Genomic DNA, 21,904 nt, shown 5'->3' with positions numbered 1-21,904 from the left:
TAGTTGCCACTATATTTCAAGTCGTTACGGTGACTAATTTGGGAAAAGTGTTGAATTTTTTTAACTCTGCCATGGCCGGTCCCAAGCCCGGCTGCGAAAAGAGGAGGGTTGGGTGCTGGGACAAGCAAACCTGCCCTGTAAAAACTATTTGCTACTGCGGCCAGGAACGTCAGTGTAAAAGCCACTGAGGATTCATTAACATCTCAGCCAAAAAGGCCTAAGAATGACCGCACCAAGCATTACATGCAGTGCCATATTTGGGTGTGTCTAAAGACTTTGTGAAGCCTTGACTACTATGTTTCTCCTACAATGGGACCTGGATCTTGTTTGGTTGCCACTATATTTCAAGTCGTTACGGTGACTAATTTGGGAAAAGTGTTGAATTTTTTTAACTCTGCCATGGCCGGTCCCAAGCCCGGCTGCGAAAAGAGGAGGGTTGGGTGCTGGGACAAGCAAACCTGCCCTGTAAAAACCATTTGCTACTGCGGCAGGAACGTCAGTGAAAAAGCCACTGAGGATTCGTTAACATGTTAGCCAAAAAGGCCTAAGAATGACCGCACCAAGCATTACATGCAGTGCCATATTTGGGTGTGTCTAAAGACTTTGTGAAGCCTTGACTACTCTGTTTCTCCTACAATGGGACCTGGATCTTGTTTAGTTGCCACTATATTTCAAGTCGTTACGGTGACTAATTTGGGAAAAGTGTTGAATTTTTTTAACTCTGCCATGGCCGGTCCCAAGCCCGGCTGCGAAAAGAGGAGGGTTGGGTGCTGGGACTAGCAAACCTGCCCTGTAAAAACTATTTGCTACTGCGGCCAGGAACATCAGTGAAAAAGCCACTGAGGATTCGTTAACATGTCAGCCAAAAAGGCCTAAGAATGACCGCACCAAGCATTACATGCAGTGCCATATTTGGGTGTGTCTAAAGACTTTGTGAAGCCTTGACTACTCTGTTTCTCCTACAATGGGACCTGGATCTTGTTTAGTTGCCACTATATTTCAAGTCGTTACGGTGACTAATTTGGGAAAAGTGTTGAATTTTTTTAACTCTGCCATGGCCGGTCCCAAGCCCGGCTGCGAAAAGAGGAGGGTTGGGTGCTGGGACAAGCAAACCTGCCCTGTAAAAACCATTTGCTACTGCGGCAGGAACGTCAGTGAAAAAGCCACTGAGGATTCGTTAACATGTCAGCCAAAAAGGCCTAAGAATGACCGCACCAAGCATTACATGCAGTGCCATATTTGGGTGTGTCTAAAGACTTTGTGAAGCCTTGACTACTCTGTTTCTCCTACAATGGGACCTGGATCTTGTTTAGTTGCCACTATATTTCAAGTCGTTACGGTGACTAATTTGGGAAAAGTGTTGAATTTTTTTAACTCTGCCATGGCCGGTCCCAAGCCCGGCTGCAAAAAGAGGAGGGTTGGGTGCTGGGACTAGCAAACCTGCCCTGTAAAAACTATTTGCTACTGCGGCCAGGAACATCAGTGAAAAAGCCACTGAGGATTCGTTAACATGTCAGCCAAAAAGGCCTAAGAATGACCGCACCAAGCATTACATGCAGTGCCATATTTGGGTGTGTCTAAAGACTTTGTGAAGCCTTGACTACTCTGTTTCTCCTACAATGGGACCTGGATCTTGTTTAGTTGCCACTATATTTCAAGTCGTTACGGTGACTAATTTGGGAAAAGTGTTGAATTTTTTTAACTCTGCCATGGCCGGTCCCAAGCCCGGCTGCGAAAAGAGGAGGGTTGGGTGCTGGGACAAGCAAACCTGCCCTGTAAAAACTATTTGCTACTGCGGCCAGGAACGTCAGTGTAAAAGCCACTGAGGATTCGTTAACATCTCAGCCAAAAAGGCCTAAGAATGACCGCACCAAGCATTACATGCAGTGCCATATTTGGGTGTGTCTAAAGACTTTGTGAAGCCTTGACTACTATGTTTCTCCTACAATGGGACCTGGATCTTGTTTAGTTGCCACTATATTTCAAGTCGTTACGGTGACTAATTTGGGAAAAGTGTTGAATTTTTTTAACTCTGCCATGGCCGGTCCCAAGCCCGGCTGCGAAAAGAGGAGGGTTGGGTGCTGGGACAAGCAAACCTGCCCTGTAAAAACTATTTGCTACTGCGGCCAGGAACGTCAGTGTAAAAGCCACTGAGGATTCGTTAACATCTCAGCCAAAAAGGCCTAAGAATGACCGCACCAAGCATTACATGCAGTGCCATATTTGGGTGTGTCTAAAGACTTTGTGAAGCCTTGACTACTATGTTTCTCCTACAATGGGACCTGGATCTTGTTTGGTTGCCACTATATTTCAAGTCGTTACGGTGACTAATTTGGGAAAAGTGTTGAATTTTTTTAACTCTGCCATGGCCGGTCCCAAGCCCGGCTGCGAAAAGAGGAGGGTTGGGTGCTGGGACAAGCAAACCTGCCCTGTAAAAACCATTTGCTACTGCGGCAGGAACGTCAGTGAAAAAGCCACTGAGGATTCGTTAACATGTCAGCCAAAAAGGCCTAAGAATGACCGCACCAAGCATTACATGCAGTGCCATATTTGGGTGTGTCTAAAGACTTTGTGAAGCCTTGACTACTCTGTTTCTCCTACAATGGGACCTGGATCTTGTTTAGTTGCCACTATATTTCAAGTCGTTACGGTGACTAATTTGGGAAAAGTGTTGAATTTTTTTAACTCTGCCATGACCGGTCCCAAGCCCGGCTGCGAAAAGAGGAGGGTTGGGTGCTGGGACTAGCAAACCTGCCCTGTAAAAACTATTTGCTACTGCGGCCAGGAACATCAGTGAAAAAGCCACTGAGGATTCGTTAACATGTCAGCCAAAAAGGCCTAAGAATGACCGCACCAAGCATTACATGCAGTGCCATATTTGGGTGTGTCTAAAGACTTTGTGAAGCCTTGACTACTCTGTTTCTCCTACAATGGGACCTGGATCTTGTTTAGTTGCCACTATATTTCAAGTCGTTACGGTGACTAGTTTGGGAAAAGTGTTGAATTTTTTTAACTCTGCCATGGCCGGTCCCAAGCCCGGCTGCGAAAAGAGGAGGGTTGGGTGCTGGGACAAGCAAACCTGCCCTGTAAAAACTATTTGCTACTGCGGCCAGGAACATCAGTGTAAAAGCCACTGAGGATTCGTTAACATCTCAGCCAAAAAGGCCTAAGAATGACCGCACCAAGCATTACATGCAGTGCCATATTTGGGTGTGTCTAAAGACTTTGTGAAGCCTTGACTACTATGTTTCTCCTACAATGGGACCTGGATCTTGTTTAGTTGCCACTATATTTCAAGTCGTTACGGTGACTAATTTGGGAAAAGTGTTGAATTTTTTTAACTCTGCCATGGCCGGTCCCAAGCCCGGCTGCGAAAAGAGGAGGGTTGGGTGCTGGGACAAGCAAACCTGCCCTGTAAAAACCATTTGCTACTGCGGCAGGAACGTCAGTGAAAAAGCCACTGAGGATTCGTTAACATGTCAGCCAAAAAGGCCTAAGAATGACCGCACCAAGCATTACATGCAGTGCCATATTTGGGTGTGTCTAAAGACTTTGTGAAGCCTTGACTACTCTGTTTCTCCTACAATGGGACCTGGATCTTGTTTAGTTGCCACTATATTTCAAGTCGTTACGGTGACTAATTTGGGAAAAGTGTTGAATTTTTTTAACTCTGCCATGGCCGGTCCCAAGCCCGGCTGCGAAAAGAGGAGGGTTGGGTGCTGGGACTAGCAAACCTGCCCTGTAAAAACTATTTCCTACTGCGGCCAGGAACATCAGTGAAAAAGCCACTGAGGATTCGTTAACATGTCAGCCAAAAAGGCCTAAGAATGACCGCACCAAGCATTACATGCAGTGCCATATTTGGGTGTGTCTAAAGACTTTGTGAAGCCTTGACTACTCTGTTTCTCCTACAATGGGACCTGGATCTTGTTTAGTTGCCACTATATTTCAAGTCGTTACGGTGACTAATTTGGGAAAAGTGTTGAATTTTTTTAACTCTGCCATGGCCGGTCCCAAGCCTGGCTGCGAAAAGAGGAGGGTTGGGTGCTGGGACAAGCAAACCTGCCCTGTAAAAACTATTTGCTACTGCGGCCAGGAACGTCAGTGTAAAAGCCACTGAGGATTCGTTAACATCTCAGCCAAAAAGGCCTAAGAATGACCGCACCAAGCATTACATGCAGTGCCATATTTGGGTGTGTCTAAAGACTTTGTGAAGCCTTGACTACTATGTTTCTCCTACAATGGGACCTGGATCTTGTTTGGTTGCCACTATATTTCAAGTAGTTACGGTGACTAATTTGGGAAAAGTGTTGAATTTTTTTAACTCTGCCATGGCCGGTCCCAAGCCCGGCTGTGAAAAGAGGAGGGTTGGGTGCTGGGACAAGCAAACCTGCCCTGTAAAAACCATTTGCTACTGCGGCAGGAACGTCAGTGAAAAAGCCACTGAGGATTCGTTAACATGTCAGCCAAAAAGGCCTAAGAATGACTGCACCAAGCATTACATGCAGTGCCATATTTGGGTGTGTCTAAAGACTTTGTGAAGCCTTGACTACTCTGTTTCTCCTACAATGGGACCTGGATCTTGTTTAGTTGCCACTATATTTCAAGTCGTTACTGTGACTAATTTGGGAAAAGTGTTGAATTTTTTTAACTCTGCCATGGCCGGTCCCAAGCCCGGCTGCCAAAAGAGGAGGGTTGGGTGCTGGGACTAGCAAACCTGCCCTGTAAAAACTATTTGCTACTGCGGCCAGGAACATCAGTGAAAAAGCCACTGAGGATTCGTTAACATGTCAGCCAAAAAGGCCTAAGAATGACCGCACCAAGCATTACATGCAGTGCCTTATTTGGGTGTGTCTAAAGACTTTGTGAAGCCTTGACTACTCTGTTTCTCCTACAATGGGACCTGGATCTTGTTTAGTTGCCACTATATTTCAAGTCGTTACGGTGACTAATTTGGGAGAAGTGTTGAATTTTTTTAACTCTGCCATGGCCGGTCCCAAGCCCGGCTGCGAAAAGAGGAGGGTTGGGTGCTGGGACAAGCAAACCTGCCCTGTAAAAACTATTTGCTACTGCGGCCAGCAACGTCAGTGTAAAAGCCACTGAGGATTCGTTAACATCTCAGCCAAAAAGGCCTAAGAATGACCGCACCAAGCATTACATGCAGTGCCATATTTGGGTGTGTCTAAAGACTTTGTGAAGCCTTGACTACTATGTTTCTCCTACAATGGGACCTGGATCTTGTTTGGTTGCCACTATATTTCAAGTCGTTACGGTGACTAATTTGGGAAAAGTGTTGAATTTTTTTAACTCTGCCATGGCCGGTCCCAAGCCCGGCTGCGAAAAGAGGAGGGTTGGGTGCTGGGACAAGCAAACCTGCCCTGTAAAAACCATTTGCTACTGCGGCAGGAACGTCAGTGAAAAAGCCACTGAGGATTCGTTAACATGTCAGCCAAAAAGGCCTAAGAATGACCGCACCAAGCATTACATGCAGTGCCATATTTGGGTGTGTCTAAAGACGTTGTGAAGCCTTGACTACTCTGTTTCTCCTACAATGGGACCTGGATCTTGTTTAGTTGCCACTATATTTCAAGTCGTTATGGTGACTAATTTGGGAAAAGTGTTGAATTTTTTTAACTCTGCCATGGCCGGTCCCAAGCCCGGCTGCGAAAAGAGGAGGGTTGGGTGCTGGGACTAGCAAACCTGCCCTGTAAAAACTATATGCTACTGCGGCCAGGAACATCAGTGAAAAAGCCACTGAGGATTCGTTAACATGTCAGCCAAAAAGGCCTAAGAATGACCGCACCAAGCATTACATGCAGTGCCATATTTGGGTGTGTCTAAAGACTTTGTGAAGCCTTGACTACTCTGTTTCTCCTACAATGGGACCTGGATCTTGTTTAGTTGCCACTATATTTCAAGTCGTTACGGTGACTAATTTGGGAAAAGTGTTGAATTTTTTTAACTCTGCCATGGCCGGTCCCAAGCCCGGCTGCGAAAAGAGGAGGGTTGGGTGCTGGGACAAGCAAACCTGCCCTGTAAAAACCATTTGCTACTGCGGCAGGAACGTCAGTGAAAAAGCCACTGAGGATTCGTTAACATGTCAGCCAAAAAGGCCTAAGAATGACCGCACCAAGCATTACATGCAGTGCCATATTTGGGTGTGTCTAAAGACTTTGTGAAGCCTTGACTACTCTGTTTCTCCTACAATGGGACCTGGATCTTGTTTAGTTGCCACTATATTTCAAGTCGTTACGGTGACTAATTTGGGAAAAGTGTTGAATTTTTTTAACTCTGCCATGGCCGGTCCCAAGCCCGGCTGCGAAAAGAGGAGGGTTGGGTGCTGGGACTAGCAAACCTGCCCTGTAAAAACTATTTGCTACTGCGGCCAGGAACATCAGTGAAAAAGCCACTAAGGATTCGTTAACATGTCAGCCAAAAAGGCCTAAGAATGACCGCACCAAGCATTACATGCAGTGCCATATTTGGGTGTGTCTAAAGACTTTGTGAAGCCTTGACTACTCTGTTTCTCCTACAATGGGACCTGGATCTTGTTTAGTTGCCACTATATTTCAAGTCATTACGGTGACTAATTTGGGAAAAGTGTTGAATTTTTTTAACTCTGCCATGGCTGGTCCCAAGCCCGGCTGCGAAAAGAGGAGGGTTGGGTGCTGGGACAAGCAAACCTGCCCTGTAAAAACTATTTGCTACTGCGGCCAGGAACGTCAGTGTAAAAGCCACTGAGGATTCGTTAACATCTCAGCCAAAAAGGCCTAAGAATGACCGCACCAAGCATTACATGCAGTGCCATATTTGGGTGTGTCTAAAGACTTTGTGAAGCCTTGACTACTATGTTTCTCCTACAATGGGACCTGGATCTTGTTTGGTTGCCACTATATTTCAAGTCGTTACGGTGACTAATTTGGGAAAAGTGTTGAATTTTTTTAACTCTGCCATGGCCGGTCCCAAGCCTGGCTGCGAAAAGAGGAGGGTTGGGTGCTGGGACAAGCAAACCTGCCCTGTAAAAACCATTTGCTACTGCGGCAGGAACGTCAGTGAAAAAGCCACTGAGGATTCGTTAACATGTCAGCCAAAAAGGCCTAAGAATGATCGCACCAAGCATTACATGCAGTGCCATATTTGGGTGTGTCTAAAGACTTTGTGAACCCTTGACTACTCTGTTTCTCCTACAATGGGACCTGGATCTTGTTTAGTTGCCACTATATTTCAAGTCGTTACGGTGACTAATTTGGGAAAAGTGTTGAATTTTTTTAACTCTGCCATGGCCGGTCCCAAGCCCGGCTGCGAAAAGAGGAGGGTTGGGTGCTGGGACTAGCAAACCTGCCCTGTAAAAACTATTTGCTACTGCGGCCAGGAACATCAGTGAAAAAGCCACTGAGGATTCGTTAACATGTCAGCCAAAAAGGCCTAAGAATGACCGCACCAAGCATTACATGCAGTGCCATATTTGGGTGTGTCTAAAGACTTTGTGAAGCCTTGACTACTCTGTTTCTCCTACAATGGGACCTGGATCTTGTTTAGTTGCCACTATATTTCAAGTCGTTACGGTGACTAATTTGGGAAAAGTGTTGAATTTTTTTAACTCTGCCATGGCCGGTCCCAAGCCCGGCTGCGAAAAGAGGAGGGTTGGGTGCTGGGACAAGCAAACCTGCCCTGTAAAAACTATTTGCTACTGCGGCCAGGAACGTCAGTGTAAAAGCCACTGAGGATTCGTTAACATCTCAGCCAAAAAGGCCTAAGAATGACCGCACCAAGCATTACATGCAGTGCCATATTTGGGTGTGTCTAAAGACTTTGTGAAGCCTTGACTACTATGTTTCTCCTACAATGGGACCTGGATCTTGTTTGGTTGCCACTATATTTCAAGTCGTTACGGTGACTAATTTGGGAAAAGTGTTGAATTTTTTTAACTCTGCCATGGCCGGTCCCAAGCCCGGCTGCGAAAAGAGGAGGGTTGGGTGCTGGGACAAGCAAACCTGCCCTGTAAAAACCATTTGCTACTGCTGCAGGAACGTCAGTGAAAAAGCCACTGAGGATTCGTTAACATGTCAGCCAAAAAGGCCTAAGAATGACCGCACCAAGCATTACATGCAGTGCCATATTTGGGTGTGTCTAAAGACTTTGTGAAGCCTTGACTACTCTGTTTCTCCTACAATGGGACCTGGATCTTGTTTAGTTGCCACTATATTTCAAGTCGTTACGGTGACTAATTTGGGAAAAGTGTTGAATTTTTTTAACTCTGCCATGGCCGGTCCCAAGCCCGGCTGCGAAAAGAGGAGGGTTGGGTGCTGGGACTAGCAAACCTGCCCTGTAAAAACTATTTGCTACTGCGGCCAGGAACATCAGTGAAAAAGCCACTGAGGATTCGTTAACATGTCAGCCAAAAAGGCCTAAGAATGACCGCACCAAGCATTACATGCAGTGCCATATTTGGGTGTGTCTAAAGACTTTGTGAAGCCTTGACTACTCTGTTTCTCCTACAATGGGACCTGGATCTTGTTTAGTTGCCACTATATTTCAAGTCGTTACGGTGACTAATTTGGGAAAAGTGTTGAATTTTTTTAACTCTGCCATGGCCGGTCCCAAGCCCGGCTGCGAAAAGAGGAGGGTTGGGTGCTGGGACTAGCAAACCTGCCCTGTAAAAACTATTTGCTACTGCGGCCAGGAACATCAGTGAAAAAGCCACTGAGGATTCGTTAACATGTCAGCCAAAAAGGCCTAAGAATGACCGCACCAAGCATTACATGCAGTGCCATATTTGGGTGTGTCTAAAGACTTTGTGAAGCCTTGACTACTCTGTTTCTCCTACAATGGGACCTGGATCTTGTTTAGTTGCCACTATATTTCAAGTCGTTACGGTGACTAATTTGGGAAAAGTGTTGAATTTTTTTAACTCTGCCATGGCCGGTCCCAAGCCCGGCTGCGAAAAGAGGAGGGTTGGGTGCTGGGACAAGCAAACCTGCCCTGTAAAAACCATTTGCTACTGCGGCAGGAACGTCAGTGAAAAAGCCACTGAGGATTCGTTAACATGTCAGCCAAAAAGGCCTAAGAATGACCGCACCAAGCATTACATGCAGTGCCATATTTGGGTGTGTCTAAAGACTTTGTGAAGCCTTGACTACTCTGTTTCTCCTACAATGGGACCTGGATCTTGTTTAGTTGCCACTATATTTCAAGTCGTTACGGTGACTAATTTGGGAAAAGTGTTGAATTTTTTTAACTCTGCCATGGCCGGTCCCAAGCCCGGCTGCGAAAAGAGGAGGGTTGGGTGCTGGGACTAGCAAACCTGCCCTGTAAAAACTATTTGCTACTGCGGCCAGGAACATCAGTGAAAAAGCCACTAAGGATTCGTTAACATGTCAGCCAAAAAGGCCTAAGAATGACCGCACCAAGCATTACATGCAGTGCCATATTTGGGTGTGTCTAAAGACTTTGTGAAGCCTTGACTACTCTGTTTCTCCTACAATGGGACCTGGATCTTGTTTAGTTGCCACTATATTTCAAGTCATTACGGTGACTAATTTGGGAAAAGTGTTGAATTTTTTTAACTCTGCCATGGCTGGTCCCAAGCCCGGCTGCGAAAAGAGGAGGGTTGGGTGCTGGGACAAGCAAACCTGCCCTGTAAAAACTATTTGCTACTGCGGCCAGGAACGTCAGTGTAAAAGCCACTGAGGATTCGTTAACATCTCAGCCAAAAAGGCCTAAGAATGACCGCACCAAGCATTACATGCAGTGCCATATTTGGGTGTGTCTAAAGACTTTGTGAAGCCTTGACTACTATGTTTCTCCTACAATGGGACCTGGATCTTGTTTGGTTGCCACTATATTTCAAGTCGTTACGGTGACTAATTTGGGAAAAGTGTTGAATTTTTTTAACTCTGCCATGGCCGGTCCCAAGCCTGGCTGCGAAAAGAGGAGGGTTGGGTGCTGGGACAAGCAAACCTGCCCTGTAAAAACCATTTGCTACTGCGGCAGGAACGTCAGTGAAAAAGCCACTGAGGATTCGTTAACATGTCAGCCAAAAAGGCCTAAGAATGATCGCACCAAGCATTACATGCAGTGCCATATTTGGGTGTGTCTAAAGACTTTGTGAACCCTTGACTACTCTGTTTCTCCTACAATGGGACCTGGATCTTGTTTAGTTGCCACTATATTTCAAGTCGTTACGGTGACTAATTTGGGAAAAGTGTTGAATTTTTTTAACTCTGCCATGGCCGGTCCCAAGCCCGGCTGCGAAAAGAGGAGGGTTGGGTGCTGGGACTAGCAAACCTGCCCTGTAAAAACTATTTGCTACTGCGGCCAGGAACATCAGTGAAAAAGCCACTGAGGATTCGTTAACATGTCAGCCAAAAAGGCCTAAGAATGACCGCACCAAGCATTACATGCAGTGCCATATTTGGGTGTGTCTAAAGACTTTGTGAAGCCTTGACTACTCTGTTTCTCCTACAATGGGACCTGGATCTTGTTTAGTTGCCACTATATTTCAAGTCGTTACGGTGACTAATTTGGGAAAAGTGTTGAATTTTTTTAACTCTGCCATGGCCGGTCCCAAGCCCGGCTGCGAAAAGAGGAGGGTTGGGTGCTGGGACAAGCAAACCTGCCCTGTAAAAACTATTTGCTACTGCGGCCAGGAACGTCAGTGTAAAAGCCACTGAGGATTCGTTAACATCTCAGCCAAAAAGGCCTAAGAATGACCGCACCAAGCATTACATGCAGTGCCATATTTGGGTGTGTCTAAAGACTTTGTGAAGCCTTGACTACTATGTTTCTCCTACAATGGGACCTGGATCTTGTTTGGTTGCCACTATATTTCAAGTCGTTACGGTGACTAATTTGGGAAAAGTGTTGAATTTTTTTAACTCTGCCATGGCCGGTCCCAAGCCCGGCTGCGAAAAGAGGAGGGTTGGGTGCTGGGACAAGCAAACCTGCCCTGTAAAAACCATTTGCTACTGCTGCAGGAACGTCAGTGAAAAAGCCACTGAGGATTCGTTAACATGTCAGCCAAAAAGGCCTAAGAATGACCGCACCAAGCATTACATGCAGTGCCATATTTGGGTGTGTCTAAAGACTTTGTGAAGCCTTGACTACTCTGTTTCTCCTACAATGGGACCTGGATCTTGTTTAGTTGCCACTATATTTCAAGTCGTTACGGTGACTAATTTGGGAAAAGTGTTGAATTTTTTTAACTCTGCCATGGCCGGTCCCAAGCCCGGCTGCGAAAAGAGGAGGGTTGGGTGCTGGGACTAGCAAACCTGCCCTGTAAAAACTATTTGCTACTGCGGCCAGGAACATCAGTGAAAAAGCCACTGAGGATTCGTTAACATGTCAGCCAAAAAGGCCTAAGAATGACCGCACCAAGCATTACATGCAGTGCCATATTTGGGTGTGTCTAAAGACTTTGTGAAGCCTTGACTACTCTGTTTCTCCTACAATGGGACCTGGATCTTGTTTAGTTGCCACTATATTTCAAGTCGTTACGGTGACTAATTTGGGAAAAGTGTTGAATTTTTTTAACTCTGCCATGGCTGGTCCCAAGCCCGGCTGCGAAAAGAGGAGGGTTGGGTGCTGGGACAAGCAAACCTGCCCTGTAAAAACTATTTGCTACTGCGGCCAGGAACGTCAGTGTAAAAGCCACTGAGGATTCGTTAACATCTCAGCCAAAAAGGCCTAAGAATGACCGCACCAAGCATTACATGCAGTGCCATATTTGGGTGTGTCTAAAGACTTTGTGAAGCCTTGACTACTATGTTTCTCCTACAATGGGACCTGGATCTTGTTTGGTTGCCACTATATTTCAAGTCGTTACGGTGACTAATTTGGGAAAAGTGTTGAATTTTTTTAACTCTGCCATGGCCGGTCCCAAGCCCGGCTGCGAAAAGAGGAGGGTTGGGTGCTGGGACAAGCAAACCTGCCCTGTAAAAACCATTTGCTACTGCGGCAGGAACGTCAGTGAAAAAGCCACTGAGGATTCGTTAACATGTCAGCCAAAAAGGCCTAAGAATGACCGCACCAAGCATTACATGCAGTGCCATATTTGGGTGTGTCTAAAGACTTTGTGAAGCCTTGACTACTCTGTTTCTCCTACAATGGGACCTGGATCTTGTTTAGTTGCCACTATATTTCAAGTCGTTACGGTGACTAATTTGGGAAAAGTGTTGAATTTTTTTAACTCTGCCATGGCCGGTCCCAAACCCGGCTGCGAAAAGAGGAGGGTTGGGTGCTGGGACTAGCAAACCTGCCCTGTAAAAACTATTTGCTACTGCGGCCAGGAACATCAGTGAAAAAGCCACTGAGGATTCGTTAACATGTCAGCCAAAAAGGCCTAAGAATGACCGCACCAAGCATTACATGCAGTGCCATATTTGGGTGTGTCTAAAGACTTTGTGAAGCCTTGACTACTCTGTTTCTCCTACAATGGGACCTGGATCTTGTTTAGATGCCACTATATTTCAAGTCGTTACGGTGACTAATTTGGGAAAAGTGTTGAATTTTTTTAACTCTGCCATGGCCGGTCCCAAGCCCGGCTGCGAAAAGAGGAGGGTTGGGTGCTGGGACAAGCAAACCTGCCCTGTAAAAACTATTTGCTACTGCGGCCAGGAACGTCAGTGTAAAAGCCACTGAGGATTCGTTAACATCTCAGCCAAAAAGGCCTAAGAATGACCGCACCAAGCATTACATGCAGTGCCATATTTGGGTGTGTCTAAAGACTTTGTGAAGCCTTGACTACTCTGTTTCTCCTACAATGGGACCTGGATCTTGTTTAGTTGCCACTATATTTCAAGTCGTTACGGTGACTAATTTGGGAAAAGTGTTGAATTTTTTTAACTCTGCCATGGCCGGTCCCAAGCCCGGCTGTGAAAAGAGGAGGGTTGGGTGCTGGGACTAGCAAACCTGCCCTGTAAAAACTATTTGCTACTGCGGCCAGGAACATCAGTGAAAAAGCCACTGAGGATTCGTTAACATGTCAGCCAAAAAGGCCTAAGAATGACCGCACCAAGCATTACATGCAGTGCCATATTTGGGTGTGTCTAAAGACTTTGTGAAGCCTTGACTACTCTGTTTCTCCTACAATGGGACCTGAATCTTGTTTAGTTGCCACTATATTTCAAGTCGTTACGGTGACTAATTTGGGAAAAGTGTTGAATTTTTTTAACTCTGCCATGGCCGGTCCCAAGCCCGGCTGCGAAAAGAGGAGGGTTGGGTGCTGGGACAAGCAAACCTGCCCTGTAAAAACTATTTGCTACTGCGGCCAGGAACGTCAGTGTAAAAGCCACTGAGGATTCGTTAACATCTCAGCCAAAAAGGCCTAAGAATGACCGCACCAAGCATTACATGCAGTGCCATATTTGGGTGTGTCTAAAGACTTTGTGAAGCCTTGACTACTATGTTTCTCCTACAATGGGACCTGGATCTTGTTTGGTTGCCACTATATTTCAAGTCGTTACGGTGACTAATTTGGGAAAAGTGTTGAATTTTTTTAACTCTGCCATGGCCGGTCCCAAGCCCGGCTGCGAAAAGAGGAGGGTTGGGTGCTGGGACAAGCAAACCTGCCCTGTAAAAACCATTTGCTACTGCGGCAGGAACGTCAGTGAAAAAGCCACTGAGGATTCGTTAACATGTCAGCCAAAAAGGCCTAAGAATGACCGCACCAAGCATTACATGCAGTGCCATATTTGGGTGTGTCTAAAGACTTTGTGAAGCCTTGACTACTCTGTTTCTCCTACAATGGGACCTGGATCTTGTTTAGTTGCCACTATATTTCAAGTCGTTACGGTGACTAATTTGGGAAAAGTGTTGAATTTTTTTAACTCTGCCATGGCCGGTCCCAAGCCCGGCTGCGAAAAGAGGAGGGTTGGGTGCTGGGACAAGCAAACCTGCCCTGTAAAAACCATTTGCTACTGCGGCAGGAACGTCAGTGAAAAAGCCACTGAGGATTCGTTAACATGTCAGCCAAAAAGGCCTAAGAATGACCGCACCAAGCATTACATGCAGTGCCATATTTGGGTGTGTCTAAAGACTTTGTGAAGCCTTGACTACTCTGTTTCTCCTACAATGGGACCTGGATCTTGTTTAGTTGCCACTATATTTCAAGTCGTTACGGTGACTAATTTGGGAAAAGTGTTGAATTTTTTTAACTCTGCCATGGCCGGTCCCAAGCCCGGCTGCGAAAAGAGGAGGGTTGGGTGCTGGGACTAGCAAACCTGCCCTGTAAAAACTATTTGCTACTGCGGCCAGGAACATCAGTGAAAAAGCCACTGAGGATTCATTAACATGTCAGCCAAAAAGGCCTAAGAATGACCGCACCAAGCATTACATGCAGTGCCATATTTGGGTGTGTCTAAAGACTTTGTGAAGCCTTGACTACTCTGTTTCTCCTACAATGGGACCTGGATCTTGTTTAGTTGCCACTATATTTCAAGTCGTTACGGTGACTAATTTGGGAAAAGTGTTGAATTTTTTTAACTCTGCCATGGCCGGTCCCAAGCCCGGCTGCGAAAAGAGGAGGGTTGGGTGCTGGGACAAGCAAACCTGCCCTGTAAAAACTATTTGCTACTGCGGCCAGGAACGTCAGTGAAAAAGCCACTGAGGATTCGTTAACATCTCAGCCAAAAAGGCCTAAGAATGACCGCACCAAGCATTACATGCAGTGCCATATTTGGGTGTGTCTAAAGACTTTGTGAAGCCTTGACTACTATGTTTCTCCTACAATGGGACCTGGATCTTGTTTGGTTGCCACTATATTTCAAGTCGTTACGGTGACTAATTTGGGAAAAGTGTTGAATTTTTTTAACTCTGCCATGGCCGGTCCCAAGCCCGGCTGCGAAAAGAGGAGGGTTGGGTGCTGGGACAAGCAAACCTGCCCTGTAAAAACCATTTGCTACTGCGGCAGGAACGTCAGTGAAAAAGCCACTGAGGATTCATTAACATGTCAGCCAAAAAGGCCTAAGAATGACCGCACCAAGCATTACATGCAGTGCCATATTTGGGTGTGTCTAAAGACTTTGTGAAGCCTTGACTACTCTGTTTCTCCTACAATGGGACCTGGATCTTGTTTAGTTGCCACTATATTTCAAGTCGTTACGGTGACTAATTTGGGAAAAGTGTTGAATTTTTTTAACTCTGCCATGGCCGGTCCCAAGCCCGGCTGCGAAAAGAGGAGGGTTGGGTGCTGGGACAAGCAAACCTGCCCTGTAAAAACCATTTGCTACTGCGGCAGGAACGTCAGTGAAAAAGCCACTGAGGATTCGTTAACATGTCAGCCAAAAAGGCCTAAGAATGACCGCACCAAGCATTACATGCAGTGCCATATTTGGGTGTGTCTAAAGACTTTGTGAAGCCTTGACTACTCTGTTTCTCCTACAATGGGACCTGGATCTTGTTTAGTTGCCACTATATTTCAAGTCATTACGGTGACTAATTTGGGAAAAGTGTTGAATTTTTTTAACTCTGCCATGGCCGGTCCCAAGCCCGGCTGCGAAAAGAGGAGGGTTGGGTGCTGGGACTAGCAAACCTGCCCTGTAAAAACTATTTGCTACTGCGGCCAGGAACATCAGTGAAAAAGCCACTGAGGATTCGTTAACATGTCAGCCAAAAAGGCCTAAGAATGACCGCACCAAGCATTACATGCAGTGCCATATTTGGGTGTGTCTAAAGACTTTGTGAAGCCTTGACTACTCTGTTTCTCCTACAATGGGACCTGGATCTTGTTTAGTTGCCACTATATTTCAAGTCGCTACGGTGACTAATTTGGGAAAAGTGTTGAATTTTTTTAACTCTGCCGTGGCCGGTCCCAAGCCCGGCTGCGAAAAGAGGAGGGTTGGGTGCTGGGACAAGCAAACCTGCCCTGTAAAAACTATTTGCTACTGCGGCCAGGAACGTCAGTGTAAAAGCCACTGAGGATTCGTTAACATCTCAGCCAAAAAGGCCTAAGAATGACCGCACCAAGCATTACATGCAGTGCCATATTTGGGTGTGTCTAAAGACTTTGTGAAGCCTTGACTACTATGTTTCTCCTACAATGGGACCTGGATCTTGTTTAGTTGCCACTATATTTCAAGTCGTTACGGTGACTAATTTGGGAAAAGTGTTGAATTTTTTTAACTCTGCCATGGCCGGTCCCAAGCCCGGCTGCGAAAAGAGGAGGGTTGGGTGCTGGGACAAGCAAACCTGCCCTGTAAAAACCATTTACTACTGCGGCAGGAACGTCAGTGAAAAAGCCACTGAGGATTCGTTAACATGTCAGCCAAAAAGGCCTAAGAATGACCGCACCAAGCATTACATGCAGTGCCATATTTGGGTGTGTCTAAAGACTTTGTGAAGCCTTGAATACTCTGTTTCTCCTACAATGGGACCTGGATCTTGTTTAGTTGCCACTATATTTCAAGTCGTTACGGTGACTAATTTGGGAAAAGTGTTGAATTTTTTTAACTCTGCCATGGCCGGTCCCAAGCCCGGCTGCGAAAAGAGGAGGGTTGGGTGCTGGGACTAGCAAACCTGCCCTGTAAAAACTATTTGCTACTGCGGCCAGGAACATCAGTGAAAAAGCCACTGAGGATTCGTTAACATGTCAGCCAAAAAGGCCTAAGAATGACCGCACCAAGCATTACATGCAGTGCCATATTTGGGTGTGTCTAAAGACTTTGTGAAGCCTTGACTACTCTGTTTCTCCTACAATGGGACCTGGATCTTGTTTAGTTGCCACTATATTTCAAGTCGTTACGGTGACTAATTTGGGAAAAGTGTTGAATTTTTTTAACTCTGCCATGGCCGGTCCCAAGCCCGGCTGCGAAAAGAGGAGGGTTGGGTGCTGGGACAAGCAAACCTGCCCTGTAAAAACTATTTGCTACTGCGGCCAGGAACGTCAGTGTAAAAGCCACTGAGGATTCGTTAACATCTCAGCCAAAAAGGCCTAAGAATGACCGCACCAAGCATTACATGCAGTGCCATATTTGGGTGTGTCTAAAGACTTTGTGAAGCCTTGACTACTATGTTTCTCCTACAATGGGACCTGGATCTTGTTTGGTTGCCACTATATTTCAAGTCGTTACGGTGACTAATTTGGGAAAAGTGTTGAATTTTTTTAACTCTGCCATGGCCGGTCCCAAGCCCGGCTGCGAAAAGAGGAGGGTTGGGTGCTGGGACAAGCAAACCTGCCCTGTAAAAACCATTTGCTACTGCGGCAGGAACGTCAGTGAAAAAGCCACTGAGGATTCTTTAACATGTCAGCCAAAAAGGCCTAAGAATGACCGCACCAAGCATTACATGCAGTGCCATATTTGGGTGTGTCTAAAGACTTTGTGAAGCCTTGACTACTCTGTTTCTCCTACAATGGGACCTGGATCTTGTTTAGTTGCCACTATATTTCAAGTCGTTACGGTGACTAATTTGGGAAAAGTGTTGAATTTTTTTAACTCTGCCATGGCCGGTCCCAAGCCCGGCTGCGAAAAGAGGAGGGTTGGGTGCTGGGACTAGCAAACCTGCCCTGTAAAAACTATTTGCTACTGCGGCCAGGAACATCAGTGAAAAAGCCACTGAGGATTCGTTAACATGTCAGCCAAAAAGGCCTAAGAATGACCGCACCAAGCATTACATGCAGTGCCATATTTGGGTGTGTCTAAAGACTTTGTGAAGCATTGACTACTCTGTTTCTCCTACAATGGGACCTGGATCTTGTTTAGTTGCCACTATATTTCAAGTCGTTACGGTGACTAATTTGGGAAAAGTGTTGAATTTTTTTAACTCTGCCATGGCCGGTCCCAAGCCCGGCTGCTAAAAGAGGAGGGTTGGGTGCTGGGACAAGCAAACCTGCCCTGTAAAAACCATTTGCTACTGCGGCAGGAACGTCAGTGAAAAAGCCACTGAGGATTCGTTAACATGTCAGCCAAAAAGGCCTAAGAATGACCGCACCAAGCATTACATGCAGTGCCATATTTGGGTGTGTCTAAAGACTTTGTGAAGCCTTGACTACTCTGTTTCTCCTACAATGGGACCTGGATCTTGTTTAGTTGCCACTATATTTCAAGTCGTTACGGTGACTAATTTGGGAAAAGTGTTGAATTTTTTTAACTCTGCCATGGCCGGTCCCAAGCCCGGCTGCGAAAAGAGGAGGGTTGGGTGCTGGGACTAGCAAACCTGCCCTGTAAAAACTATTTGCTACTGCGGCCAGGAACATCAGTGAAAAAGCCACTGAGGATTCGTTAACATGTCAGCCAAAAAGGCCTAAGAATGACCGCACCAAGCATTACATGCAGTGCCATATTTGGGTGTGTCTAAAGATTTTGTGAAGCCTTGACTACTCTGTTTCTCCTACAATGGGACCTGGATCTTGTTTAGTTGCCACTATATTTCAAGTCGTTACGGTGACTAATTTGGGAAAAGTGTTGAATTTTTTTAACTCTGCCATGGCCGGTCCCAAGCCCGGCTGCGAAAAGAGGAGGGTTGGGTGCTGGGACAAGCAAACCTGTCCTGTAAAAACTATTTGCTACTGCGGCCAGGAACATCAGTGTAAAAGCCACTGAGGATTCGTTAACATCTCAGCCAAAAAGGCCTAAGAATGACCGCACCAAGCATTACATGCAGTGCCATATTTGGGTGTGTCTAAAGACTTTGTGAAGCCTTGACTACTATGTTTCTCCTACAATGGGACCTGGATCTTGTTTGGTTGCCACTATATTTCAAGTCGTTACGGTGACTAATTTGGGAAAAGTGTTGAATTTTTTTAACTCTGCCATGGCCGGTCCCAAGCCCGGCTGCGAAAAGAGGAGGGTTGGGTGCTGGGACAAGCAAACCTGCCCTGTAAAAACCATTTGCTACTGCGGCAGGAACGTCAGTGAAAAAGCCACTGAGGATTCGTTAACATGTCAGCCAAAAAGGCCTAAGAATGACCGCACCAAGCATTACATGCAGTGCCATATTTGGGTGTGTCTAAAGACTTTGTGAAGCCTTGACTACTCTGTTTCTCCTACAATGGGACCTGGATCTTGTTTAGTTGCCACTATATTTCAAGTCGTTACGGTGACTAATTTGGGAAAAGTGTTGAATTTTTTTAACTCTGCCATGGCCGGTCCCAAGCCCGGCTGCGAAAAGAGGAGGGTTGGGTGCTGGGACAAGCAAACCTGCCCTGTAAAAACCATTTGCTACTGCGGCAGGAACGTCAGTGAAAAAGCCACTGAGGATTCGTTAACATGTCAGCCAAAAAGGCCTAAGAATGACCGCACCAAGCATTACATGCAGTGCCATATTTGGGTGTGTCTAAAGACTTTGTGAAGCCTTGACTACTCTGTTTCTCCTACAATGGGACCTGGATCTTGTTTAGTTGCCACTATATTTCAAGTCGTTACGGTGACTAATTTGGGAAAAGTGTTGAATTTTTTTAACTCTGCCATGGCTGGTCCCAAGCCCGGCTGCGAAAAGAGGAGGGTTGGGTGCTGGGCCAAGCAAACCTGCCCTGTAAAAACCATTTGCTACTGCGGCAGGAACGTCAGTGAAAAAGCCACTGAGGATTCGTTAACATGTCAGCCAAAAAGGCCTAAGAATGACCGCACCAAGCATTACATGCAGTGCCATATTTGGGTGTGTCTAAAGACTTTGTGAAGCCTTGACTACTCTGTTTCTCCTACAATGGGACCTGGATCTTGTTTAGTTGCCACTATATTTCAAGTCGTTACGGTGACTAATTTGGGAAAAGTGTTGAATTTTTTTAACTCTGCCATGGCCGGTCCCAAGCCCGGCTGCGAAAAGAGGAGGGTTGGGTGCTGGGACTAGCAAACCTGCCCTGTAAAAACTATTTGCTACTGCGGCCAGGAACATCAGTGAAAAAGCCACTGAGGATTCGTTAACATGTCAGCCAAAAAGGCCTAAGAATGACCGCACCTAGCATTACATGCAGTGCCATATTTGGGTGTGTCTAAAGACTTTGTGAAGCCTTGACTACTCTGTTTCTCCTACAATGGGACCTGGATCTTGTTTAGTTGCCACTATATTTCAAGTCGTTACGGTGACTAATTTGGGAAAAGTGTTGAATTTTTTTAACTCTGCCGTGGCCGGTCCCAAGCCCAGCTGCGAAAAGAGGAGGGTTGGGTGCTGGGACAAGCAAACCTGCCCTGTAAAAACTATTTGCTACTGCGGCCAGGAACGTCAGTGTAAAAGCCACTGAGGATTCGTTAACATCTCAGCCAAAAAGGCCTAAGAATGACCGCACCAAGCATTACATGCAGTGCCATATTTGGGTGTGTCTAAAGACTTTGTGAAGCCTTGACTACTATGTTTCTCCTACAATGGGACCTGGATCTTGTTTGGTTGCCACTATATTTCAAGTCGTTACGGTGACTAATTTGGGAAAAGTGTTGAATTTTTTTAACTCTGCCATGGCCGGTCCCAAGCCCGGCTGCGAAAAGAGGAGGGTTGGGTGCTGGGACAAGCAAACCTGCCCTGTAAAAACCATTTGCTACTGCGGCAGGAACGTCAGTGAAAAAGCCACTGAGGATTCGTTAACATGTCAGCCAAAAAGGCCTAAGAATGACCGCACCAAGCATTACATGCAGTGCCATATTTGGGTGTGTCTAAAGACTTTGTGAAGCCTTGAATACTCTGTTTCTCCTACAATGGGACCTGGATCTTGTTTAGTTGCCACTATATTTCAAGTCGTTACGGTGACTAATTTGGGAAAAGTGTTGAATTTTTTTAACTCTGCCATGGCCGGTCCCAAGCCCGGCTGCGAAAAGAGGAGGGTTGGGTGCTGGGACAAGCAAACCTGCCCTGTAAAAACCATTTGCTACTGCGGCAGGAACGTCAGTGAAAAAGCCACTGAGGATTCGTTAACATGTCAGCCAAAAAGGCCTAAGAATGACCGCACCAAGCATTACATGCAGTGCCATATTTGGGTGTGTCTAAAGACTTTGTGAAGCCTTGACTACTCTGTTTCTCCTACAATGGGACCTGGATCTTGTTTAGTTGCCACTATATTTCAAGTCGTTACGGTGACTAATTTGGGAAAAGTGTTGAATTTTTTTAACTCTGCCATGGCCGGTCCCAAGCCCGGCTGCGAAAAGAGGAGGGTTGGGTGCTTGGACTAGCTAACCTGCCCTGTAAAAACTATTTGCTACTGCGGCCAGGAACATCAGTGAAAAAGCCACTGAGGATTCGTTAACATGTCAGCCAAAAAGGCCTAAGAATGACCGCACCAAGCATTACATGCAGTGCCATATTTGGGTGTGTCTAAAGACTTTGTGAAGCCTTGACTACTCTGTTTCTCCTACAATGGGACCTGGATCTTGTTTAGTTGCCACTATATTTCAAGTCGTTACGGTGACTAATTTGGGAAAAGTGTTGAATTTTTTTAACTCTGCCATGGCCGGTCCCAAGCCCGGCTGCGAAAAGAGGAGGGTTGGGTGCTGGGACAAGCAAACCTGCCCTGTAAAAACTATTTGCTACTGCGGCCAGGAACGTCAGTGTAAAAGCCACTGAGGATTCGTTAACATCTCAGCCAAAAAGGCCTAAGAATGACCGCACCAAGCATTACATGCAGTGCCATATTTGGGTGTGTCTAAAGACTTTGTGAAGCCTTGACTACTATGTTTCTCCTACAATGGGACCTGGATCTTGTTTGGTTGCCACTATATTTCAAGTCGTTACGGTGACTAATTTGGGAAAAGTGTTGAATTTTTTTAACTCTGCCATGGCCGGTCCCAAGCCCGGCTGCGAAAAGAGGAGGGTTGGGTGCTGGGACAAGCAAACCTGCCCTGTAAAAACCATTTGCTACTGCGGCAGGAACGTCAGTGAAAAAGCCACTGAGGATTCGTTAACATGTCAGCCAAAAAGGCCTAAGAATGACCGCACCAAGCATTACATGCAGTGCCATATTTGGGTGTGTCTAAAGACTTTGTGA

At 46.1% G+C, this 21,904-nt stretch overlaps 1 protein-coding gene across 1 annotated transcript in view; it reads right to left on the bottom strand.

The window, feature by feature from the left end:
• LOC141144580 (serine/threonine-protein kinase ULK4-like) overlaps positions 1-21,904 on the bottom strand; it is a 580,148-nt gene that overhangs the window by 272,388 nt on the left and 285,856 nt on the right. The gene's annotated exons all lie outside the window — the stretch shown is intronic.

The sequence above is a fragment of the Aquarana catesbeiana genome, linkage group LG05, assembly GCF_042186555.1.
Source record: "Aquarana catesbeiana isolate 2022-GZ linkage group LG05, ASM4218655v1, whole genome shotgun sequence".
NCBI lineage: Eukaryota > Metazoa > Chordata > Amphibia > Anura > Ranidae > Aquarana > Aquarana catesbeiana.
This window is presented reverse-complemented; position numbering and strand designations above follow the sequence as displayed.